The 25712-nt window shown below is 44.5% G+C and overlaps 1 protein-coding gene and 1 long non-coding RNA gene across 3 annotated transcripts in view; one reads left to right on the forward strand and one right to left on the reverse strand.

Annotated features, from left to right (window-relative positions):
- The window catches only part of LOC140195583 (uncharacterized), a 125777-nt gene that overhangs the window by 60058 nt on the left and 40007 nt on the right, over positions 1-25712 (reverse strand). The gene's annotated exons all lie outside the window — the stretch shown is intronic.
- hhatlb (hedgehog acyltransferase like, b) overlaps positions 13891-25712 on the forward strand; it is a 59276-nt gene continuing 47454 nt past the window's right edge. Inside the window, exon 1 of one of the 2 annotated variants that reach the window (XM_072254177.1) lies at positions 13891-14219. The gene's annotated coding sequence lies outside the window, so the exon portion shown is untranslated. Of the gene's footprint in view, positions 14220-25403; positions 25425-25712 lie in introns of those variants that run through there. The other variant, XM_072254178.1, reaches the window with a different exon arrangement.

The raw sequence follows: 25712 nt of genomic DNA on the forward strand, positions 1-25712 counted from the left end.
GGATTTGTGGACGAATAACCAGGGTCCTTCCCTTCCTCTACACTTCCCAATTTCTTTCACTTGTTATATTCCCTTGCTTTGTTACACTTCCCCAAAGGTATTATTATTCCTACTTCCCCGGATTAAATGTTTACCACCCTATTCCAAAGGAAGTTGAATAAATCTCTGATAGGAAAAAAAACTCGCAAGACTATTGAAAGGAGTGGAGTTAATTAGATAACAGGCCTCTAAAATATGTTGGCCGCCTTTGTTGTCATGATTTTACATTAAGGATTCTAATAGAGAGGCAGAGAAAGTAGGTGCAGTGGGATGGCCAAGTTCAAATTTATCATCATCTGACTTTACATATGTACAACCAAACAAAACAATGTTCCTCCAGACCATGATACACCCACAGAACATATGACACACGGCACATAACCAAACCATTACCATAAATAAGTTAATAAAATATAATTCAAAATGTATGTAGCGCACAACATAGGTAAACAGTAAACAAACTAGTATGTTTTTTGGGCAAAACAATTACTATGTGCTGATTTAATGGGCAACATCTGAAACAAAGGAGAATGTCAGAAATAGCCAGTAAGTCAGGCAGCATCTGAGGAGAAAGGAAAAAGAGGAAAACTGAGTTAATGCCACAGGAGGCTGACCCTACATCAGAAATGGCTAGTTTTGAGGTAACTGGGAGAAGTTGGTTACCTGAAATAAATGGCACTTCTTGTAGACATCATCACTTGTCTTTATTATTGGGCAGGGTAAAGAATCCGGTTCAGTTATCTACAGTACAATAATCTCCTCAAATTTTCCTCCTGTCCCCCCCACCACAACCTTTTCTCCAAACCTCACCCATTGATCCTCCCTACCCCCACCAACTCACTATCTCCACAATGGTGAAATTGCACAGGAAGGGCCAATTCTATCGGTCCTGATGAGAAAGGTGGGAGACAAAGGGGAGGGACTTAGAATAGACAACAGGCCAAACTAAATGTTAGCACAATGGAGCAACACACACACACAAAATGCTGGAGGAACTCAGCAGGACAGGCAGCATCTATGGAGGGAAATGAACAATCAATATCCCAGCTCTTTACACCGGAAACGTTGACTGATTATTCCCATCTATGACTTGCTGAGTTCCTCCAGCATTTTGTGTGTGTTGCTCCAGATTTCCAATGGATGCAGAATCTTTTGCATTTCCCATTGGAATGATGGTCTTGGCATCCCCGATTTAGATGTAAATGAGAAGTATTCTCCTGAGCACGTGACTAGCATCTCAAAGCATTTTATTTGGGAAGTTTTGTTTCAACATTTTAGCTTTTTACAAAGATACAAAGCTTACTCTCACCTCAGAAGTTTAAAAGCTTAAAAAGAACTTAACACTCATTCACCATGACACTCAGTAAACCTACTGATATTCAAATATTGCCATGACAGAATCCGATTATCATTACCACAAGAGACTCCACAGACGCCGAAAATCCAGAGCAATGCAAGTAAGATGCCAGAGGACGTCTAAATTCCAGTAATTTCTCCTCCTCCCCATGTCTCTTTTTCTATTCCCCATTCTGGCTCCTCTTTCTCAACTTCTCATCTACCCATCACCTCCCTCTGGTGCCCCTCCTCCTTCCCTTTCTTGCATGGTCCACTCTCCTCTCCAATCAGATTCAGCAATATTCAGCTCTTTACCTCTTCCACCCATCAACTCTCATCCTCCTACTTTGTTCCTCCTTCCCCACCTACCCACCCACCTTGCTCTTCACCCAGTCTCACTATCACTTCTACTCTTTCCCCTCCCCTCACCTTCTTACTCTGGCTTCTTCCCCCTTCCTCTCCAGACCTGATGATGGGTCTCAGTTTTGACCGTTTATTCCCCTCCATAGATGCTGCCTGATCTGTTGAGTTCCTCCACCATTTTGTGTGTTTTTCTCTGATATATGATCACTGACTTACATGACATGAAATATGTTGTTTTATGGCAGAGGACTTATTGGAACTTTATATGAACTTGCACTGCAGTCTAAGTAATGCCCTGTGAGGGGAAAAGAAGGTATGAAGTAAGAGGCAGGGAGGTGATAGGTGGAAGAGGCAACCATCTACAACTGCCCTCTGGTTTCTCCCATGAAGCCAATGTCTAATCTAGTTTACTACCTCATCTTGAAAGCCAAGCAGCCTCCTTGACCAACCTCACATGCAGGACTTTGTCAAAGGCCTTGCTAAAGTCCATGTAGACAACATCCACTGCATTTCCTTCATCAACTTCCCTGTTAACTTCCTCGAAAAACTCTAAGATTAGTTAGACATGATCTACCACACACAAAGCCATGATGACTATCCCTAATCAGTCCCTGTCTATCCAAATACTATATATCCAGTCCCTTAGAATACCTTCCAATACACAGCTCAGTACAAACTAGACAGACTTAATGTCCTTCTGCTGTGCTACAGTGCTCAGTGACATAAAGAGTCTCTTTCCTCAGGGTGAAAATGTCAAATGTTAGAGGTAAATACAGGTACTGAGATACAGTGGAAAAACTTGTTTTGCATCCCATCCATACAGATCAGTTCATTACACAGGGCATTGAAGCGGTACAAGGTAAAACAATAACAGGGTGTAGAATAAAGTGTTACAGTTACAGAGAAAATGTAGATCATGCAGACAGTGCAATGTAAGGCCCTAATGAGAACTTGTGAGGTCAAGAGCCCACCTTGTGCTAGGGGATCGTTCAATAGTCCTATAAAAGCAGAGCAGAAGCTGTCCATGAGCCTGTTGGTATGTGCTTCCAGGCTTTTGCATCTTTTGCAGGATGGGAGGAGGGAAAGAGAGAATGTTCAGGCCGGGTAGGTCTGATTATGCTGGCTGCTTTACCGAAGTAGCAAGAAGCATAGTTAGAGTCCATGGAGGGGAGGCTGGTTTTCATGATGAGCTCAGCCATGTTTCTCATGGCAATTATGCATCCAAATGGAATGTTTCTATGGTGTATTGATAAAAATTGGTCAGGATCAGCAGGGACATGTCAAATTTATTTAGTCTCCTGAGGAACGGAGGCGCTTGTGAGCTTTCTTGACCGTGGCATCTTATGGTTGGACCAGGACAGATGATGGTCACTCCTAGGAACTTGCCCAAGTTCTCAACTCTCTCAACCTTGACACTATTGATGTAGATAGAAGCATGTCTACCACCCCCTCTTATTAAAGTCAATGATTATTGCTTTGTGACATTGAGAGAAAGATTGTTGTCATGACACCATGTTACTAGGCTCTCTACCTACTTGCTGTTCTGCACCTCATCATTATTTTTGTACGGCCCACTGTGGTGGTACCCTTTGAAAACTTGTAGATGGAGTGAGAGCAGAATCTAGCCACAGAATCAAGAGTGTACAGGGAGTAGAGTGGCGTGCTGAGAACACTGCCTTGGTGGCGAGGACGGGGGAGGGGGTACAGTGTTGAGAGAAATTATGACAAAGGCGTGGCTGCCTGTCCCTACGATTGCAGTCTGTTGGCCAAGTCAAGGACCTGATTGCAGAAGTAAGTGTTGAGCCCAGGTTTAGGAATTTAGAGATGAGTTTGATTTGAATTATAGTACGGATAGCAATCAATAAACAACAGTCTACATTGGTCATAAACAAGAGAAAATCTGCAGATGCTGGAAATCCAAGCAACACACAAAATGCTGGAGGAACTCAGCAGGCCAGGCAGCATCTATGTAAAAGAGTACAGTCAACGATTCAGGCCAAAACCCTTCAGCAAGACTGTTGTTTGAGTCTAACATCGCTGTCTAGATGCTCCACACATACATGTAGGGCCATGGAGATGGCATCTGCAGCGGACCTGTTGCAGTTTTAAGCTAATTGCAGTGGGTTGAGGTTGTCTGGAAGTCTAGAGTTAATGTGTGCCATGACCAGACTCGTAGCACTTCACAATGGTGGATATTACAGACAAGGGGCAGTATGTTACCTTGATTCTTATAGGTACTGAGATAAGTGCTCTTCTTAAAGCAAGTGAGGACTTCAGATTGATGCAGGGAGAGGTTAACAATATCTGCGAATACCCCCACTAGATGATCTGTGCCCAGAGACACCACCTGGGCCAGATGCTTTGCATGATTCACTCTCAAGAAGACTGATCTTACACCTGTAGTGGTGACTGTGGGTTCGGGTGCACTAGAGATGGTCAGGACGTAGTTTACATTCTGTTCAAAATTCCCTTCTATGCAAAATGCACAGAATGCATTCAGCTCAGCAGGAAGGGATGTTCTATTGTGGTCAATGCTGCCTGAAGCCTGTTATAGCACAACTGGCTGCTGGCCTGGGTCTCTATTTTGGACTGGTATTATCTTTTGGCATCCTTGATAGCTTTACTTAGGTCATGCCTCGATTAGGTTTAAGTCAGAAAGGAGAAAAGCTTAAAGGAGATGTGTGAGGGAAGTTTTACACACAGGAGTGTGTAACACACAACCGGGGAAGCGTTGGTATTAGATACAATAGTAAAGTTTAAAAAGGCATTTAGACAGACAAATAAGCAGGCAGGGAGTAGAAGGCTACGGATTGTGTGCTGGCAGATGAAATTTAGACTGGTGCAGACAAGGTGGACGGCGTGGTAGCGTAGCACAATCACCTTACGGCACCAGCAATCACTGTTCGGGGTTCAATTCCCTCTGGTGTCTGTAAGGGGATTGCACGTTCTCTCTGTGACCATCTGAGTTTCCTCCTGGTGCTCTGGTTTCCTCCCACGTTCCAAAGATGTACAGGTTAGTGCTAGTATGTTGTAGGCATACTAATATTGGTGCTGGAAGCAATCCTCAGACTGTGTTGGTTGTTGACACAAAATGACATTTCACTGTATGTTTTGATGTACGTGTGACAAATGAAGCTATTCTAATCAAAGGGCCTCTTCCTATGCTACATTGTTCTGTGTTTAATGGGTGATGGGGTGGCGTTTAAACAGGGCTGCTTCTTTTTAAGCGCAAACATGAGGAAATCTGCAGATGCTGGAATTTCAAGCAACACACATCAAAGTTGCTGGTGAACGCAGCAGACCAGGCAGCATCTCTAGGAAGAAGTACAGTCGAGGTTTTGGGCCGAGACCCTTCATCAGGACTAACTGAAGGAAGAGCTAGTAAGAGATTTGAAAGTGGGAGGGGGAGGAGGAGATCCAAAATGATAGGAGAAGACAGGAGGGGGAGGGATGGAGCCAAGAGCTGGACAGGTGATTGGCAAAAGGGATACGGGAGGATCATGGGATGGGAGGCCCAGGGAGAAGGAAAAGGGGGAGGGGGGGGAAACCCAGAGGATGGGCAAGGGGTATATTCAGAGGGACAGAGGAAGAAAAAGGAGAGAGAGAAAAATGTGTGTATATAAATAAATAACGGATGGGGTACGAGGGGGAGGTGGGGCATTAGCGGAAGTTAGAGAAGTCAATGTTCATGTCATCAGGTTGGAGGCTACCCAGACGGAATACAAGGTGTTGTTCCTCCAACCCGCTCAGGGGATCTCCCATCCACTGCTACCAACCTTATAGTTCCCACACCTCGCACTTCCTGTTTCTACCTCCTACCCAAGATCCACAAACCTGCCTGTCCTGGCAGGCGGATTGTCTCAGCTTGCTCCTGCCCCACCGAACTCGTTTCGGCATACCTCGACACGGTTTTAATCCGCCCTTGTTCAATCCCTTCCTACCTATGTTTGTGACACTTCTCACACTGTTAAACTTTTCAATTTTAAGTTCCCTGGCCGCCACCGCTCTATTTTCACCATAGATGTCCAGTCCCTGTATACTTCCATCCCCTATCAGGAAGGTCTCAAAGCTTTCCGCTTCTTTCTGGATTCCAGACCTAATCAGTTCCCCTCTACCACCACTCTGCTCCGTCTAGCAGAATTAGTCCTTACTCTTAATAATTTCTCCTTTGGCTCCTCCCACTTCCTCCAAACTAAAGGTGTAGCTATGGGCACCCGTATGGGCCCTAGCTATGCCTGCCTTTTTGTTGGCTTTGTGGAACAATCTATGTTCCAAACCTATTCTGGTATCCGTTCCCCACTTTTCCTTCGCTACATCGATGACTGCATTGGCGCTGCTTCCTGCACGCATGCTGAGCTCGTTGACTTCATTAACTTTGCCTCCAACTTTCACCATGCCCTCAAGTTTACCTGGTCCATTTCCAACACCTCCCTCCCCTTTCTAGATCTTTCTGTCTCTGTCTCTGGAAACAGCTTATCTACTAATGTCTACTATAAGCCTACTGACTCTCACAGCTATCTGGACTATTCTTCTTCTCACCCTGTCTCTTGCAAAAATGCCATCCCCTTCTCACAATTCCTCCGTCTCCGCCGCATCTGCTCTCAGGATGAGGCTTTTCATTCCAGGACGAGGGAGATGTCCTCCTTTTTTTTTTAAAGAAAGGGGCTTCCCTTCCTCCACCATCAACTCTGCTCTTAAACGCATCTCCCCCATTTCACGTACATCTGCTCTCACTCCATCCTCCTGCCACCCCACTAGGAATAGGGTTCCCCTGGTCCTCACCTACCACCCCACCAGCCTCTGGGTCCAACATATTATTCTCCGTAACTTCCGCCACCTCCAATGGGATCCCACTACTAAGCACATCTTTCCCTCCCCGCCCCCTCTGCTTTCCGCAGGGATCGCTCCCTACGCGACTCCCTTGTCCATTCGTCCCCCCATCCCTCCCCACTGATCTCCGTCCTGGCACTTATTCTTGTAAGCGGAACAAGTGCTACACATGCCCTTACACTTCCTCCCTTACCACCATTCAGGGCCCCAGACAGTCCTTCCAGGTGAGGCGACACTTCACCTGTGAGTCGGCTGGGGTGATATACTGCGTCCGGTGCTCCCGATGTGGCCTTCTATATATTGGTGAGACCCGACACAGACTGGGAGATTATTTTGCTGAACACCTACACTCTGTCCGCCAGAGAAAGCAGGATCTCCCAGTGGCCACATATTTTAATTCCACATTCCATTCCCATTCTGATATGTCTATCCACGGCCTCCTCTACTGTAAAGATGAAGCCACACTCAGGTTGGAGGAACAACACCTTATATTCCGTCTGGGTAGCCTCCAACCTGATGGCATGAACATTGACTTCTCAAACTTCCGCTAATGCCCCACCTCCCCCTTGTACCCCATCCGTTATTTATTCATATGCACACATTCTTTCTCTCTCTCTCTCTCCTTTTTCTCCCTCTGTCCCTCTCACTATACCCCTTGCCCATCCTCTGGGTTTTCTCTCCCCCCTCCCCTGTCTTTCTTCCCGGACCTCCTGTCCCATGATCCTCTCATATCCTTTTTGCCCATCACCCTTCCAGCTCTTGGCTCCATCCCTCCCCCTCCTGTCTTCTCCTATCATTTTGGATCTCCCCCTCCCCCTCCCACTTTCAAATCTCTTACTAGCTCTTCCTTCAGTTAGTCCTGACGAAGGGACTCGGCCCGAAACATCGACTGTACCTCTTCCTAGAGCTGCTGCCTGGCCTGCTGCGTTCACCAGCAACTTTGATGTGTGTTGCTTCTTTTTAAGATTTGGGTACCCTTACATTAGTTAGCATACAGTCAGCTTCTCATGGGAAAAATATTCATCAGATAACAAACACTTAACAGTATTAGAGATAAAGGTAGCTCATGTTTTAAACTTACGTACTTACACAAGGACTGTGACTGAAAATAGAACCAGGATAAGAACAGACACCAGTGACAGTTCAGTGCCTAGAAAAAGCAGTTTCCAACTCTGTTCTTAAAATAAAACAACTTATTGGAATTACTCTGTTTCAATTAAAGCCCAGCGTAAGAATGAGTAACATAATTTTGTTTCACATATATTCCTGTTAACATCCTCAGGACTTAACATCAAATTCAAAGTTTCCAAGTACCAGTCTTCCTAGTTCTGAAAATCAGAAAAATGGCAGATGCTGAAATAAAACACAAAGGTGCTAGAATACTCAGAAAGTCACCTAGAGGAATATATTTAATGTCATCTTCAAAAGGCAGATCCTCAAGATGATATCCATCATTAAGGCCTGGCACCATCCAGGACATGCCCTCATCTCATTACTATCATCAGGGAGGAGGTAGAGGAGCCTGAAGATGCAACATTTTTGGGAACAGTTTCTTCCCCTCTGCCGTCAGAATTCTGAACCCATGAATGAACAATGAACAGTGAACCCATGAACACTGCCTCTTTACTTTGCTCTTTTTGCACTATACATTTGTTTTAATATTTATTTATGTATTTTACATTTCTTATTGCCTTTTTATATTTTGTTATCTTACATGTTTCTTATTGCAATTTATAGTAATTGCACTGTACTGCTGCCACAAAACAAATTTCATGACATGCCACTGAATATAAACTGGATTCTAAATGTTTCAAGTCTGAGACCCTTCAGAACTGAGAAGGTTGATTTCAGTGGCAGAAAGGGGGTGGGTGGGTGTGTGTGGGGCAGGGGGGGGGGTTGCAGTGAGCTGTTGGGGATTGGAAAGAACATAGAGAACATCTCTGATAGAGAGAGACACCAAAGGAGTTGGTGGGGCAAGTGAGGAAAGCAGTTACAAGCACAGTATGTTTTCCAGTCTGGGTAATGTTGTTAATGATAATGTGGTGGGACTTTCCCCACAGACCAGACTATACAAATAGAAACTAAATATTGAATCAGTATGATGATAGGTAGAGATAGCCAGGAACATAAGACTATAAGATGTAGGAACAGAATTAGGTCATTTGACCCATCAAGTCTGCTCCGCCATTCCATCATGACTGATTTATTATCCTCAACCCCATTCTCCTGCCTTCTCCCCATAACTTTGGATGCCCTTACTAATTAAGAACCCGTCAATGTCTGCTTTAAAAAATAGCCAAGAACTTGGCCTCTACAGCTGTCTAGGGTAATGAATTCCATAGATTCTCCACCCTCTAGTTGATAACCAGTCCTGGAGGATACAATGTGCCCAGATGGAAGATGAGATGTTCCTTGAGCCTACATTTGGCCTCACTGCAACAGATGAAGAGCCACAGACAGAAAGGTCAGTGTAGGAGTGGAGAATTCACCCTCAATGTCAAATTTATTTCCATTTTTTAATTAATTTGCATTGGAATTACAGAATTCTCCAATTTTAGCAACTTTATTCTTTTTATTGTTAAAACTGGCCATTTCTACCTTTTTATTCTGGATCAGTTTTGTATTTGTATGATTTGTATGGTCTAGTCTGCTGAACAGGTCCCACATTAACAACATATTACAAGGAAACAATGTGCTTGTAACTGTACCTGTTAACCTGCTTGTTCTCACCCTATCAGAGATATTCCCTCTGTTCTACCCATCTTCTCTCCTACTCAAATTTACCTTGCTCGTCTCTTTTCCTAGTTTTCATGAAGGGTCTTACACATCAAACTTTAACTCTGTTTCTCTCCCCACGGGTGCTGCCTAACCTTCTGGGCACTTCAGCATTTTCTTATAGTTCAGATTTCCAGCATCTGCATTTCATTTTCCATTTTCAACATAGTTTATTAAATATATTTTTCTCCTATTCTGTTTTAATCTCCTATAAACAGTTCATCCCAAGAACTGGACCTTCATTCTATGATGGGCCAAATTAATTAAACTAGTTAAATGTTAAAATAATCCCTCCTGTCTACTCAACGTCCATACTCATACACATTCATGTGTCTTATCTTTAAAGTTATATAGCATGTTCTCAGGCTCTTCAGCCCAATGGGTCCATACCAACCATGGTGCTTACTCCAGCTAGTCCCACTTCCTTTCCCTCAGCTCATACCCCTCTAAACTCTAAGCCAAGTACTTCTTAAATGACACCATTGTATCCACTTCCACTGGCAGCTTCTTCCATATTCTTACCAGCCTCTGTGGAAAAAATTGCCCCTCAGGTCCCTTTAAAATCTTTCCCCCTCACTCTAAATCTATGCCCCCTAGTTTTTGACTCCTCTATCCTGAGGATGAGACTGTTACCATTCATCTTATCTATGTTCCTCATCCATTCATTCCTCCCCCCCCCACTGATCTCCCTCCTGCAAGCAGAACAGGTGTACACCTGCCCATTCACCAAATCCCTCATCATCATTTGGGGCCCCCAAATAGTCCTTCCAAGTGAAGTGATACTTCGCCAAATCTCTTGGGGTCATGTACTGTATCCCAGTGTGATCTCTTCCACCTTGGTGAGACCCTACATAAACTGGGGGACCTTCTCTCTACCATACAGATACTTTCCTGGTGACCAACCATTTTAATTCCAATCCCTATTCCCATGGTCTCCTGTACCAGCATGATGAGGCCACTCTCAGGTCGGAGGACGTGACAGCATAAACATCAAATTTCTCCAACTTCTGGGATTTCCTCTCCCACTCCCCTTTCCACTCCCCATTCTGGCTCCATTTATCACTTCTCCACAGCTACCCATCATCTCCCTCTGGTTCTCTCCTCCTTCCCTTTCTCCCATGGTCCTCTCTCCTCTCCTATCAGATTCCTTCTCCAGCCCTTTATCTTTTTGACTGTTCACTTTGCAGCTTCTCATCTCATCCCCTTCCCCCACCTACCTTACCCCTCACCCGGCTTTATCTATTATTGTTCAGTTTGTAATCCTCACGACCTTTTTATTCTGGCTTCTTCCCCCTTCCTTTCCAGTCCTGATGAAAGGTCTCGGCCCAGAATATTGACCATTTATTCCTCTCCATAGATGCTGCCTGAGCTGCTGAGTTCCTTCAGCATCTTCTGTGTCACTCTGGACTTACAGCATCGCAGAATCTCCTGTGTTCATGATTTTATGAACCTCTATAAGGTCACCCCTCATTCTCCTACACTCCAAGGAATAAAGATCTAGCCTGGCCAACCTTCCCCTATAACTCGTGCCCTCTCTTAAATCCATGTAAATCTTTTCTACACTCTTCCCAATTTAGCATCTTTCCTATAACAGGGTGACCAAAGCAGTACACAGTAATGAGCCTTTTAAATGCATCCATCCTATTTGCCCCCATTACCACCCCTGGCATTCCAGGCATCCACCACTCTGTATACAAAAAAAACTTGCCTCTCACATCTCCTTTGAAATTAACCTATCTCACCTTAAATTTATGCCCAAATATTGCTCTCCAGACCAGTAATCCAACATGCAGCACCACAACTGGTGTCAGGTTATAAAAATATTTGTCACATGTGCATCGAAACATGCAGTGAAATGCATCATTTACATGGAGGATGTGCTGGGTAGCCCCCAAGTGTCACCACACAACTCACTAACAATAATCCGTGTAAATTTGGAACGTGGGAGGAAATTGGAACATTTGGAGAAAACCCACCTCACCACGGGAAGAATGTACAATCTCCTTACAGACAGCAGTGGGAATCAAACCCCAATCTTTCTTCATCTACACCCCATCATAGGCCTACTTCTCTGTAAATTAATATGCTTGAACTCTATCTTTTCCAACTTTGAAGAGTTGTTGACTTGGAATCTGAACTTTGTTTCTCTCTCTCTCTCTACAGATACTGCCTGACCTGCTGAGTATTTCCAGCACTTAAATGTAGATCATTACAGCACAGTACAGGCCCTTTGGCCCATGATGTTTACTAGCCTTTTAACCTACTCTAAAATTAATCTAACCCTTCACTTGGCCCTTCATTTTTCTACCATCCATGTATCTTAAATGTCCCTGTTGTAGCTGTCTCTACCACCACCCCTGGCAGTGTATCACACCTACTCACAACTCTGTCATAAGGTGGGTGTTGATGGCGGACCCAAATGCAAGACACAGATACTGAAGTACTGGGAACTGGACTGGACTAGAGTTAGGGACCCAGACCAGGAGCTGGGACAGGAACACAGACTTGGGCTAGGAAAGCGGGACCAAGACAAGGAACTGGGAACTTGGAGACTGGGTGTGGACTCCGAGCCGGAGACTGGGTGTGGACCCAGAACCTGGGTCTTGGACCCCAGAACTAGGCGAGGACATGACGTGGCTACAGGACTGGACACGGCTTGGGTTCTTCGAGGCTTGGCGACGGGACTAGGCGGGGCTTGGGTACGGACTCTGAGCCAAAGACTGGGCAAGGACCCAGAACCTGGGTCTCGACTCGGGCTCGGACTCCGGAACTAGGCGAAGACATGACGTGGCTACAGGACTGGACGGGGTTAGAGTTCTTCGAGGCTAGGGTTCGGGACGAGGCACTCCTTCTTAGAAGACAGGGCCGGGCCCCTTCCTTGGACGCCGGGCTGGGATGACTGCCGAGGAAACTGTCAGGCATTCAGATGGGAAGGGGCAGAGAACAGTCCTGCCTCAGGGTAACTGCAAAGACGGCCTGACTTACCCAATGAAGGCGAGGACGGGAAGGGATAGATCCAACCGCAGGGTAACGGCAAGGACTGCTTGACTTACCCCACGGAGGCAAGGACAGGATGGGAGCCCAATCCGGGGTGGCTTCCAGTCTCGGGGCGGCCAGCAACCTTGGCTGGCTACGGGAACAGCCGAATCCATATCTAGCTCGGAGCGACAGGCGGCCACTCACCTGGCCCCAGAAACGGCCGAATCCATACCACGATGACTACTCCGACTAGAGACAACAACGCTCCGTGAAGCGGTGGTGCTGCAACCAGGCCTAGAGATCACGAATGGCTGCTCTAGCCTTCCACTGGCGAGTTACTCCAAGGGAATACTGACGAGACAAACCAGCACCCACACTCGGTCCCAGGGCCACTTATATTCCCAGCTTCAGGTGCCTATGATTAAGCCCAACTGAAACAAGGGACAGCCGGAAGACCCGGAGTCCACGGACCGGACCATGACAATGTAAGAACTTACCTCTGACAACCTCTAATCACCTTAATATTATGCCCCCTGGTGTTAGCCAATCCAGCCCTGGGAAAAGTTTCTGACCATCCACTGGATCTACACCTCTTATCATATCGTACACCTCTATCAAGTCTCCTTTCACCCTCCTTTGCTCCAAAGAGAGAAGCTCTGGCTCGCTCGACCTATCCCCATACCACATGCTCTCTAATCCAGGCAGCATCCTCGTAAATCTCCTCTGCACCCTCTCTGAGGCTTCTAGGTTCTTCCTATAATGTGACTACCAGAAATGGACCCAATATTCCACGTGTGGTCTAACCAGGGTTTCACAGAACCGGGTGACGGGGTGGAGTTAGGTCTCTACCAAAGGAGGTGTGAGACGCTCCTTCCCTCCACTAGCCTGCAGGTCACTCTTGGGCAAGGTGTGGCACCCGCTTAGTCCTCCCTCCCCCATCCCCAATGACAGTCACGTGAAGCCATGGGAGCAGGTGGTGGATGGTCGTATGGGGCAGTCCCGGTTATGTGAGCACTGACACCAGGCAGACAATCTGTGAAGAGTATTGATAATGGCTGGGGTCACCCCTTTTGTAAAGACACTGCCCAGAAGGCGGCGGCAATGACAAACCACTTCCGTAGAAAAATTTGCCAACAATCATGGTCATGGAAGGCCATGATCGCTCACGTCACACCACACGGCACTTAACGAACGAACTCAAACCAGCACACCATACGCCTTCTTAACCACTTAGAATAAAATCTTCTGGTATTATTTCAGAATCCCAGTATCTGCACTCTTCATTGTTAGGGTTCGAGTTTTTTAGTCATCCGTCTGACAATCTGAAAGCTGCCCCGATTTATATCACTGCGTTCTGCATGTGCATTGCTAACAGCGAAGAATCTTCCCCTTTCGGAGGAAGGAATTCGAACAGCAGTTTAGTTTGAGGGGAAATTACTGTGCAATCGATAACACTGCACTGACAAGCTAAATAATATCTTCTCGAGGGGTAAGCGGCGCAGGAGCGACGGGTTGTTAATTTCACGCGTGCTGGGAGGGGAGGGTGGGCAAGCCGGCCAGCACCTCTGCGGGTAGAGGACTCCGCTGTTCTGGGACTCGTTCTCTCGACCCCAACCCCCCACCTCCCAAAATTGCTGAGCCCGGACGGGTTTGATCGACAGCTGTACGGGGCCGAGCCAAATGCGTCGGGCTCGGCTGAATTTAAAAATACTCCTCTGAGCTATCCTTCTGCACAAGTCGAGGCTCATCCTATAAGCAAAAAATGTATTCACTGGGACTAAGTTAGAAAGGCGTTCTTTTTTTTCTCCCCCTTCGGGCTCTTTACAATCAATAAGACTGCAAGTCCTTCCTTCTTCGAGGTGTGTTTTGCGCGCCTGTCAAAGTCAGCTGGATTCAAGGTAACCTGATGTGTGTTGAACTATTAATTGCAGACTGCTGCCTTGTACATTTAGTCGAGAGTGACGAGATAACCAACACAGGCTGCTTTTCGATCTATGCCTCCACAGAAGAGTCCGCGTAATTTGCGCAATCTCCGCCGCAATGTTGTACCTTCTTTTAAAGGAATGGTGCGTTAATAAAACCAAAACGAAAATCGCCCGCAGTTTCTGTGGTGAGTTTCGAACCGCCCATCCGCAGGGGTAATCGAATGTCACTGCGGTGGCTGGTGAGAGCCAAGGTTGCTTGGTTTAGCAATTATCCAGTTTGCTTTCGCCGGCTCTTCCTCTTCTATCACCTAATTATGTCTCCAGTCGCCGCGGCCGTGGGAGCAAACGATTTAAAACCAAATCCCTGAACCCCAGCGTCGTTCTCTGTATTTACAATTCGAGGCTTCATCGAGTATTGAGTGAAACCAAACTCTCATTGGTTTTGAATTTAATTCTGTATCTGACAAGTAGGAGTCATAAATAAAATCAAATCGTGGGAGTTCAGCGTCAACTTGTTCCCTTAAGAATGGAGGATGAGAACAAGAAGCCCATGTAACTGTAGATGCCAAGGGGTATGGTAATTGGTTTGATTTATTATTGTTTTGTACCTCGATACAGTGTCTCCATACAGAGTAACTTGCGTTTGCATGCCATCCATTCCACACATTGAGATAATACCAAAAGAAAAAAAGCAGTTAACATTACCCTTTACCGGGCCAACTATAGGATCGGGGTTCAATTGCCGCCGCTATCAGAACGTTCTCCCTGTGTTTCCTCCCATATCCCCAAAACGTACGGGTTAGGATTAGTGAGTGGTGGGCATGCTGTTTTGGTAGCAGAAGCGTGACACTTGCGGTCTGCCCCCCGGCACAATCTTTAGACCGTGTTGGTTGATGTCAGCGACGCACTGCACTCTGTTTCGGTGTAGATGCGGCAAACAGAGCCGATCTTTAAACTTTAAATATTTATCTGTAAAAACCGGTTTGGACTGATAAAAGGGAGCAGACCTAAAAATGAGAACTTTCAGGAGCACTTGAAAGTAGGAGGGTATCTAAAAAGGAAATTAGAAAGGAAAAGGGGGTTATGAGATGCGATTGTCGAAGAAGGTCAAGGAAAATCCTGAAGTATTTTAAATATATTAAGGGCAAGAACATTGGAAAGAGTAGGGTTCATTAGAGACCAAAGAAGCAATCTGTGCATGGAGCCAGAAGTTAGTGGGTGTTAAATAAATAATGCCCATCTCTAATCAAAGTCAAGGTAAATTTATTATCAAACTGCATAAATGTCACCATATACAACTCTGATTCATTTTATTGCAGGCACTCACAGGAAAATAAAGTAATACGATAGAATTCATGGAAAAAACTACACATAAGTATAGTGTAACTGTTCACCACTTGCACTGGCAGCTCCGTCCACGCTCTCACCAGCCTCTGAGTGAAGATGTTCCCCCTCAAGGCCCTCTTAAACATTTTACCTTTCACCCTTAACCCATGACTTCTAGTTGTAGTCTCACCCGACCTCAGTGAAAAAACTGCATCCAAGGGAATACGTGTCAAGCCCTTGGGATTTATCCGTCCTAGTTTGTCTCAAGACAGCAAACACCTCCTCCTCTGTAATCTGTATAGGGTTCACGACCTCACTGCCTGCATTGCCTCATATCTATAGACTCTACAAACACATTAAGAGCCTTCTACAGATCTCTGTAGCCTGAGTAAATAAAGATGCAAAAAAAATTCATTTAAGATCTTCTCCAAGTCATTTGGCCCTATGCATAGATTATCATTCTGATCTTCCGGATGACCAGATCTGTCCCTTGCTATCCTTTTGCTCTTAATATATCTGGAGAAGGCTTTAGGATTCTCCTCTGCATTATCTTATGTCTTCTATTAGCTTTCCTGATTTCCTTAGACTCCTCAAATACTTCATTTGTTCCTACCTGCCTATACCTATAACCATATAACAATTACGGCACAGAAACAGGCTATCTCGGCCCTTCTAGTCCATGCCGAACTCTTACTCTCGCCTAGTCCCACCTACCTGCACTCAGCCCATAACCCTCCATTCCTTTCCCGTCCATATAGCTGTCCAATTTAACTTTAAACAACAACGTCAAACCTGCCTCAACCACTTCCGCTGGAAGCTCGTTCCACACAGCCACCACTCTCTGAGTAAAGATGTTCCCCCTCATGTTACCCCTAAACTTTTGCCCTTTAACTCTCAACTCATGTCTTCTTGTTTAAATCTCCCCCACTCTCAATGGAAAAAGCCTATCCATGTCAACTCTATCTATCCCCCTCATAATTTTAAATACCTCTATCAAGTTCCCCCTCAACCTTCTACGTTCCAAAGAATAAAGACCCAACTTGTTCAACCTTTCTCTGTAACTTAGGTGATGAAACCCAGGTAACATTCCAGTAAATCTTCCTTGTACCCTCTCTATTTTGTTGACATCTTTCCTATAATTTGGTAACCAAAACTGTACACAATACTCCAAATTTGGCCTCACCAATGCCTTGTACAATTTCAACATTACATCCCAACTCCTATACTCAATGCTCTGATTTATAAAGGCCAGCGTACCAAAAGCTTTCTTCACCACCCTATCCACATGAGATTCCACCTTCAGGGAACTATGCACCAGTATTCCTAGATCCCTCTCTCCTACTGCATTCTTCAATGCCCTACCATTTACCATGTATGTCCTATTTTGATTAGTCCTACCAAAATGTAGCACCTCACATTTATCAGCATTAAACTCCATCTGCCATCTTTCAGCCCACTCTTCTAACTGGCCTAAATCTCTCTGCAAGCTTTGAAAACCTACTTCATTATCCACAACTCCACCTATCTTAGTATCATCTGCATACTTACTCATCCAATTTACCACCCCATCATCCAGATCATTAATATATATGAGAAAATAACACTGAACCCAATACAGATCCCTGAGGCACACCACTAGTCACCAGCCTCCAATCTAACAAACAGCTTTCCACCACCACTCTCTGGCGTCTCCCATCCAGCCACTGCTGAATCCATTTTACTACTTCAATATTAATACCTAACGATTGAACCTTCCTAACTAACCTTCCATGTGGAACCTTGTCAAAGGCATTACTGAAGTCCACATAGACAACATCCACTGCTTTACCCTCGTCAACTTCCCCGGTAACCTCTTCAAAAAATTCAATAAGATTTGTCAAACATGACCTTCCATGCACAAATCCATGTTGACTGTTCCTAATCAGACCCTGTCTATCCAGATAATTATATATACCATCTCTAAGAATACTTTCCATCAATTTACCTACCACTGACATCAAACTCACAGGCCGATAATTGCTAGGTTTACTCTTAGACCCCTTTTTAAACAATGGAACAACATGAGCAATACGCCAAACCTCCGGCACCATCCCCGTTTCTAATGACATTTGAAATATTTCTGTCAGAGCCCTTGCTATTTCCACACTAACTTCCCTGAAGGTCCTAGGGAATATCCTGTCAGGACCCAGAGACTTATCCACTTTTATATTCCTTAAAAGCTCCAGTACTTCCTCTTCTTTAATCATCATAGTTTCCATAACTTCCCTACCTGTTCCCCTTATCTTACACAATTTAATATCCTTCTTCTTCATGAATACCAAAGAAAAGAAATTGTTCAGAATCTCTCCCATCTCTTTTGGCTCCACACATAGCTGTCCACTCTGGTTCTCTAAGGGACCAATTTTATCCCTCACTATCCTTTTGCTATTTATATAACTGTAGAAACCCTTGGGATTTATATTCACCTTACTTGCCAAAGCAACCTCGTAACTTCTTTTAGCTTTTCTAATTTCTTTCTTAAGATTCTTTTTACATTCTTTATATTCCTTGAGCACCTCATTTACTCCATGCTGCCTAAATTTATTGAAGATATCTCTCTTTTTTCAAACCAAGTTTCCAATATCCCTTGAAAACCGTGGCTCTCTCAAACTTTTAACCTTTCCTTTCAACCTAACAGGAACACGAAGATTCTGTACCCTCAAAATTTCACCTTTAAATGACCTCTATTTCTCTATTACATTCCTCCCATAAAACAAATTGTCCCAATCCACTCCTTCTAAATCCTTTCACACCTCCTTAAAGTTAGCCTTTCTCCAATCAAAAATCTCAACCCTGGGTCCAGACCTATCCTCCTCCATAATTATATTGAAACCAATAGTATTGTGATCACTGGACCTGAAGTGCTCCCCAACACAAACCTCCATCACCTGAACTACCTCATTCCCTGACAGGAGATCCAACACTGCCTCTTGTCTGGTTGGTACCTCTATGTATTGCTGCAACAAACTTTCCTGCACAAATTTTACAAACTCCAAACCATCCAGCCCTTTTACAGTATGGGCTTCTCAGTCTATGTGTGGAAAATTAAAATCTCCCACAATCACAACATTGTGCTTACTACAAATATCTGCTATCTCCTTACAAATTTGCTCCTCCAATTCTCGCTCCCCATTTGGTGGTCTATAATACACCCCCATAAGTGTTACTACACCTTTCCCATCCCTCAATTCCACCCAAATAGCCTCCCTCGTATGCACTTCCTTATTTTCTCAACCAGAGCCTCAATATCTTTTGAAAACCAAGTTTCCCTACACCTGTTATCTTTACCTTTTATTCTGAGAGGAACATACAAACTCTGTACTCTCAAAATTTCACTTTTGAAGGCCTCCCACTTACCAGGAACACGTTTGCCAGAAGATAACCTGTCCCAACCCACACTTGCCAGATCATAAGACCATAAGACATAGGAGCAGAATAAGGCCATTCAGCCCATCAAGTCTGCACCGGCATTCCATCATGGCTGATCCCAGATGCCACTCAACTCCATATACCTGCCTTCTTACCATATCCTTTGATACCCTAACCTATCAGTGTACGATCAACTTTTGCCTTAAATATACCCATGGACTTGGTCTCCACCACAGTCTGTAGCAGAGCATTCCACAGATTTACTAATTTGGCTAAAAAATATCCTCCTTACCTCTGTTCTAAAAGGTTACCCTTCAATTTTGAAGCTGTGCCCTCTATTTCTGGATACCCCGAACATAGGGAAACATTCTCTCCACATCCACCCTACCTAGTCCTTTCAATATTCGGTAGGTTTCAATGAGATCCCACTACATTCTTCTAAATTCCAGTGAGTACAGGCCCAAAACTGCCAAACGCTCCTCATATGTTAACCCTTTCATTCCCAGAATCATGCTTGTGATCCCCCTCTGGACTCTCTCCAATGACAACACATCCTTTCTGAGATATGGAGCCCAAAACTGTCAACAATACTCCTTTCTGATACCATCAAAACTGACCTTTTTCCAATTTGGAATCTTAAGCCCATAAGACCATAACATATAAGAGCAGAATTAGGCCATTTGGCCCATCGAGTCTACTCCACCATTTCATCATGGCTGATCCAATTTTCCTCTCAGCCACATCTCCTGCCTTCTCCCCGTATCCCTTCATGCCCTGATCAATCAAGAATCTATCAGCCACTGCCTTAACTATACATAAAGGCATGGCATCCACAGCTGCCTGTGGCAAAGAATTCCATAGATTCATCACTCTCTGAATGAAGAAATTCTCCTCATCTCCATTCTAAAAGGACGCCCCTCTATTCTGAGGCTGTGTCCTCTGGTCCTAGACTCTTCCACTTAAGGATACAACCTCTCCACATCCACCCAATCAAGGCCTTTCACCACTCGATAGGTTTCAATGAGGTCACCTCTCATTATCCTGAATTGTTGTGAATACAGGATCAGAGCCATCAAAAGTTCTTCACGTGATAAGCCATTCAATCCTGGAATCATTTTCATGAACCTCCTTTGAATCCTCTCTAGTTTCAGCACATCCTTTCTAAGATAAGGGGCCCAAAACTATTCACAATACTCCAAGTGAGGCCTCACCAGTGCTTTAAGTCTCAACGTTAGCTTAACCCAAGGACCAGATCAGTCCTTTTCCATAATTACCTTGAAACTAATAGCATTATGATCACTGGACGGAAAATGTTCCTCTACAAAAACTTCGTCATCCGTCCTGTGTCATATCCTAATAATAGCATACTCTCTAGTTGGGACTTCTATGTACTGATTAAGAAAACTTTCCTGAACAGAGTTGACATGTTCTTTCCCATCCAGCCCTTTTATGGTATGAAGTCCCAGCCAAATATGGAAAGTTAAAATCACCAAATATCATAACTTTATGTTTCTTGCAACAGTCTGTGATCTCTCCACAAATTTGCTTTTCTCAATCCCACTGACTATTCGGCAGTTTATAATAAAATCCATTAATATGGTCATAATTTTCTTATTCCTCAGTTCTACCCATAACACCTCACTAGACAAGTTCTCCAGTCTGTTCTGACTGAGCACTGCCATGACATTTTCCCTAACTGGTAAGGTCACCCCTCCTCCTTTAGCCCCTCCCTCTCTGTCATGTCTAAAACAATGGAACCCTGGAACATTGAGCTGCCAGTCCTGCCCCTCCTGCAACCGAGTCTCACTGATGGCTACAATATCATAATTCCATGTGTTGATCCATGCCCTAAACTCATCCGCCTTTCCTACAATACTCCTTGCGCTGAAATATATGCAGCTCAGAACATTAGTCTCACCATGCTTGACCTTTGATTTTTGATTTTGTATGTAGGCTTCACAACATCTTTCTTCACCATCACGCCACTACTTGTTCTGGCATTCTGGTTCCCATTCCCTGCAACTCAGCTCAAGAAGTCGAATGCTTGTGGGAAGAATTAAGAAACTGCAATAGTAAAAAGACCTGATTGGAGTTATATACATGCCTCCAAACAGTAGCCAGGATGCGGGATACAAATTACAATAAGAGACAGAAAAGGCATGTAAAAAGGACAATGATATGATACTCATGGGAGATTTTAATATGCAGATGGATCAGCAAAATTAGGTTGCTGCTGGATCCCAAGAAAGGGAATTTGTAAAATGCCAATGGGATGGCTTTTAGAGCAGCTTGTGGTTGAGCCCACTAGGGAAAAGGTAATTCTGGATTCAGTGTTGTTTAATGAACCAGAATTGATTAGATAGAGAGCTTAAGGTAAAGGAACCTTTAGGAGTCAGTGATTATAATATGATAGATGATAGATATAATACAGCAAAAATTAGCAGAAAGAGTATTGGGAAGCCTTAAAAAAACAACAGAAAACAACTAAAAAGCGAGAGAGAAAAGATGAAATATGAAGGTAAGCTAGCCAAAAATATCAAAGAGGATGCCAAAAGTTTCTTTTCAGATATATAAAGAGTAAAAGAGAGGCACGTGGATATCGGACCGCTGGAAAGGTAGTAATGGGGAACAAAGAAATGTCGGAGAAACTTAAGAAGTATTCCACTTACTGTGGAAGACACTAGCAGTATGCCAGAAATTCAAGAGAGTCAGAGGGCAGAGGTAAGAAGGTGCCTGGGATCTGAAACATCAGAAGGTAGATAAGTCACATGAATCAGATGGACTACACCCCTGTGTTCTACGAGAGGAAGCTGAAGAGATTGTGGAGGCATTGGTAATGGTCCTCCAAGAATCACTAGATTCTGGAAAGGTTTCAGTGGACTGGAAAATAACACTCCACTCCCTAAGGGAGTAAGGCAAAAGAAAGAAAATTATAGACCAGTTAGTCTGACTTCAATGCTTGGGAGGATGTTGTTCATTATTAAGGGTGAGATTTCAGGGTATTCAGAAGCACATGATAAAATAAGCCAAATTCAGTGTGGTTTTATAAGGGGTAATCTTGTCTGACAGATTTGTTGGAATTCTTTGAGAAAAAGGATAGACAAATGAGAGTCAGTGGGTGTTGAGTATTTGACTTTTCAAAGACCTTTTCAAAGAGCTGCACATGCGGCTGATTAACAAGATAGGAGCCCATGGTATTATAGGAACGATACTAGCATGGATAGAAGACTGGCTGACTGGCAGGAGGCAAAGAAGGGGAATAAAAGGGGCCTTATCCGGATGGCTGCTGGTGACTAGTGGTGTTCTGCAGGGATCAGTGTTGACTGCTTCTCGATAGCTTTGTGGCCAAGTTTGTTGTCAATACAAAGATAGGTGGAGGGGCTGGTGGTGTTGAAGAAGCAGGAAGTCTGCAGAAGGACTGAGACAGATTAGGTGAATGGGCAAAGAAGTTGCAGATAGAATACAGTATCAGGAAGTGTATGGTCATGCACTTTAATAGGAGGAATAAAGACATAGACTATTTTCTAAACAGGGAGAAAGTTCAGAAATCACAGGTGCAAAGGGATTTGGGAGTCCTCGTGCAAGGTTCCCTAAAGATTAACTTGCTGATTGAGTCAGTGTTAAAGGAAGCAAATACAATGTTAGCCTTCATTTCAAGATGACTAGAATATAAGAGCAAGGCTGAGGGTTTATAAGGCATTGGTCTGCCAGCACTTTGGAGTATTGTGAGCAGTTCTGCCCTCTTATCTAAGAAAGAATGTACTGGCATTGGAGAGGGTCCGGAGGAGGTTCATGAGAATGATTCTGGGAATGAAAGGGTTAATATATGAGGAGCAGTTGATGGGTCTGAATCTGTACTCACTGGCATTTAGAATGAAGAGGGATCTCATTGAAACCTATTGAATATTGAAATGCATAAATAGAGTGGATGTGGAGAGGATCTTTCCTGTAGTGGTAGAGTCTAGAACCACAGGGCACAACCTCAATGTAGAAGGTACCCCTTCAGAACAGAGATGATGAGGAATTTCTTTAGCCAGAGGGTGGTAAATCTGTGGAATTAATTGCTACAGACAGCTGTGGAGGCCATATCATTGGGTATTTTTAAAGCAAAAGCTTAGAAGGGGAGAACAGTAACAGAACGCAGAATAAAGTGTTATAGTTACAGAGAAGGTGCAGTGCAGGCAGACAATAATGTGCAAGATCATGATGAATAGATTGTGAAGTCAAGAGCCAATCTGATCATACGTCAGGACAACTCAATAGTCATATAACCGCAGGATAGAAGCTGCCCTTTAGCTAGATGCTACGACCTTTCAGGCACATACTTGTGTGGATCAGGCAGCATGTATGGTGGGAAATGGATAATCAATATTTCATCAGGCTAGAAAGAAAAGAGACCAGATTGCAGTTTAAAGGTAGCTTGTTGGCTGTTTTACCAAGGCAGTAAGAAGTGTAGAGTCTGTGGAGGGGAGGTTGGTTTCTATGTTGTGCTGAGCTCTGTCCACAATTATCTGCAGCTGGCTGACCTTCAGCCTGGGACTGCTCCCGAGTTCTAGATCAGAGAGAGTAACATATCTGCATCTACCTGTATTGTGAACCTTTCTCACAATCAGTTCACCCAGAAATTAACTGCTACTGTGGGGCATGCTGAAAAGTAGAAGCGTTTGTTTTGGTTATAAAAGACTTTCGCCGTATAGCTTTCTATATATGGTCTCTTACGTACATGTGGTCAAGATGGCTCTGAGCTACGTTCTCTGTCGAGGTTGTGGTTCACTTAATCTTTTTTTAGGTTTGCGGGGATGGTTTTGAGGATTGGGGGGGAGTGTTAGGGTTTAGAGGAAAGGATATGGTGGAATTAGAGGTCAGGCTGGAGTCTAGGCTTCCACTCTGCATCTGAGGGCCAGGGATGTGGATGTACGCTGGGATGCCTGGAGGTGGCCTGCCCTGGGGGTGGAGACTTGTCTCTGTGTGAGAGTGAGTAGCAGGGAGGAAAAGGGCTTGACTTCTTGTGATTGCTTGCGTTGTTCTGCTGAATATTGTGGGCCCTTGGGCTGCCCCCTGAACTTCCTTAGATTGTATTGGTCATTAATGCAAATGATTCATTTCACTGTACATTTTGGTATACAGTACGTGTGATAAATGGGTCTGATTCTGACGCAATTGGCCCATTTTCTGAATGGGTGAGGCATGGTTAGGGCACATCGTAGGCACCACTTGTTAGCCAATCTTTAAATACCCTTGGCTTCTGGCCCACAGAGCCATTTAGGGGCAGTATTGACTTCACTGCGGTAGTCTCATATTGGGTACGGACAGCAGGTTGATATCCCTACACAGTATCTTAAGAGCCAAGAGGTAATGCTGCAGCTATTTAGGACCCTGGTCAGACCCCACTTGGAGTACTGTGCTCAATTCTGGTCGCCTCACTACAGGAAGGATGTGGAAACCGTAGAAAGGGTGCAGAGGAGATTTACAAGGATGTTGCCCGGATTGGGGAGCACGCCTTATGAGAATAGGTTGAGTGAACTTGGCCTTTTCTCCTTGGAGCAGTGGAGGATGAGAGGTGACCTGATAGAGATGTACAAGATAATGAGAGGCATTGATCATGCGGATAGTCAGAGGCTTTTCCCCAGGGCTGAAACGGCTAGTGTGAGAGGGCATAGTTTTAAGGTGCTTGGAAGCAGGTACAGAGGAGATGTCCGGGGTAAGTTTTTTACACAGAGAGTGATGAGTGCGTGGAATGGGCTGCTGGTGATGGTGGTGGAGGCGGATACGATAGGGTATTTTAAGAGACTCCTGGATGGCTACACGGAGCTTAGAAAAATAGAGGGCTATGGGTAAAGCCCAGGTAGTTCTAAGGTAAGGACATGTTCGGCACAGTTTTGTGGGCCGAAGGGCCTGTATTGTGCTGTGGGTTTTCTATGTTTCTCTGCACTGGAATTCAGTGTCTGTTGGGAGCCTGCACAAGTGCGAGTGCTGTTGTTCGGACCAGCGTCGGGCAGTTCTCCACAGGTTTCGCTTTGAAAGCTGCAAGTCTATTTTTCTGTGATAGCAACAAACTCCTGTAATGCTCATCCACAGATGTTATCCGACAGCCCACAGATAATACGGTTCGACAGCCCAGTGCTAATGTGGGTCTGAGTCTATTTTACTCCAACGTCACCTCTAAAATGATTCAAGATTCAAGCTTATCTATCATTTGCACATGGAAGCTACAAAGATATGTGTCGTTTGCGTCAAATCAAATCAGTGAGGACGCTGCTTTCTCGAGACAGAACTCATTGTAGACGTGCCCAATGGTGGGGAGAGCTTTTCCTGTGATGGACTGGACTGTGTCCACCACTGAAAAGCTTACTGCTTATTTATTTATTTATATTATTTCTCTTTTCCTTTGTGTTTTCACAGTTTGTTGTCTTTTGCGCATTGGTCGCTTGGCTGCCCTGTTGGGTGAGTCTTTCATTAATCCTATTATGGTTCTCAGATTTACTGTGAATGCCCAGAAGAAAATGGATCACAGGGCTGTATATGGTGGCATATATGTACTTTGATAATAAATTTACTTTGAACAACCCGACACAGCCAAAGGTCTGTTGGAGGTAGCCTGCAAGTGTCATCACAAATCCAATGCCAACAAAGCACGCCCGCAACGCTCAGCAGAACACAGAACACACAAGCAACAAACATCAGCAAAACAAGCCCCATTCCTCCCTCCCACCCATACACATACACAGTCCT

The sequence above is a fragment of the Mobula birostris genome, chromosome 3, assembly GCF_030028105.1.
Source record: "Mobula birostris isolate sMobBir1 chromosome 3, sMobBir1.hap1, whole genome shotgun sequence".
Lineage (NCBI taxonomy): Eukaryota > Metazoa > Chordata > Chondrichthyes > Myliobatiformes > Myliobatidae > Mobula > Mobula birostris.